Genomic DNA, 1,262 nt, shown 5'->3' with positions numbered 1-1,262 from the left:
GCCGAAGGGAAATTTATTGAGAGACAAGTTTTCTTGCATCAAGTTTATGGCACCGTTGGCGGGGATTGATTTTGAATCAACAATGATTAAGTCAGAAGATCACTAGATTGAGCATTTTTTTATTTCGTTATTCATTTTATTTATTTAGTCAATTTACCTTAGTTCATTTTTAATTTCTTCCTCATCCCCTATACCCTCTCTATTTTCTGTTCTCTTTTTCTTAGTTGATCATAATCCAGCTCACTAACCCACTAACTGTTTGATAAATTGCATCACTCACACTAACAATTACTCTAACAAGAATAATCTTCACTATACCTCCTGTTGTACAATCTGTTTGTTGTATGACAGGGAAAAGAGAAGGAGTTTCAACATCCTTTGATTCAGAACCTGAAGGAACCCTTTGGAGATTAAGAAAGGAGGCAAGAGGAAAAAGGATTATTGGTGCTGAGGAAGAGGAAGAGTACTTTGAACCCAACATGGAGGAGAATTTGGAGAACAATCATGAAGATGAAGCTCATAATCATGCCAGAGAAGGCCATGCAAACCGGGCTGGGCAAGAAAGGAGGGTCTTAGGATCCTATATCAATCCTAATCCAGGAAACTGTGGAAGCAGCATTCAGAAGCCCACCATACATGCCAACAATTTTGAGCTAAAACCTTAACTCATCACCCTTGTGCAGAATAATTGTTCATTTGGAGGAGGTGCTCAAGAAGATCCTAATCAACACTTGACCACCTTCTTGAGGATTTGTGACACAGTGAAGTCCAATGGAGTCCACCCGGATGTCTATGGGTTGCTCTTGTTTCCTTTTTCACTAAGGGACAAGGCATTCAAATGGCTTGAATCCTTCCCAAAGGAAAGCTTAACTAATTGGGAAGAAGTGGTGAACAAGTTTTTAGCAAGATTTTATCCTCCTCAAAGGATCAATAGGCTAAGAACTGAGGTGCAGACTTTTAGACAACAAGATGGTGAGACGCTTTATGAAGCATGGGAGAGATTTAAAGACTTGACAAAGAGATACCCACCAGAGATGTTTAATGAGTGGGTTCAACTTCACATCTTCTATGAAGGTCTTTCCTATGAGTCAAAGAAGGTTGTGGATCATTCATCAGGAAGGTCTTTAAACAAGAAGAAAACCATTGAAGAAGCCATAGATGTCATTGAAACAGTTGCTGAGTGGTGCACGAAATTGCAATCACACTTTTACAACCCCGCACAACTAACCAGCAAGTGCACTGGGTCGTCCAAGTAATACCTT

General features: G+C 39.8%; 1 non-coding gene across 1 annotated transcript; it reads right to left on the bottom strand.

The window, feature by feature from the left end:
- Positions 1–932: 932 nt before the first annotated feature.
- On the bottom strand, positions 933–1,040 carry LOC127740937 (small nucleolar RNA R71). The gene has a single exon (XR_008001793.1). It is a non-coding gene; the product is annotated as a small nucleolar RNA R71 (small nucleolar RNA).
- Between the last annotated feature and the right edge of the window lie 222 nt (positions 1,041–1,262).

This window comes from Arachis duranensis, chromosome 7 (assembly GCF_000817695.3).
Source record: "Arachis duranensis cultivar V14167 chromosome 7, aradu.V14167.gnm2.J7QH, whole genome shotgun sequence".
Taxonomy (NCBI): Eukaryota; Viridiplantae; Streptophyta; class Magnoliopsida; order Fabales; family Fabaceae; genus Arachis; species Arachis duranensis.
Note: the sequence above shows the minus strand (reverse complement) of the source record. Positions and strands in the feature narration are given on the sequence as shown.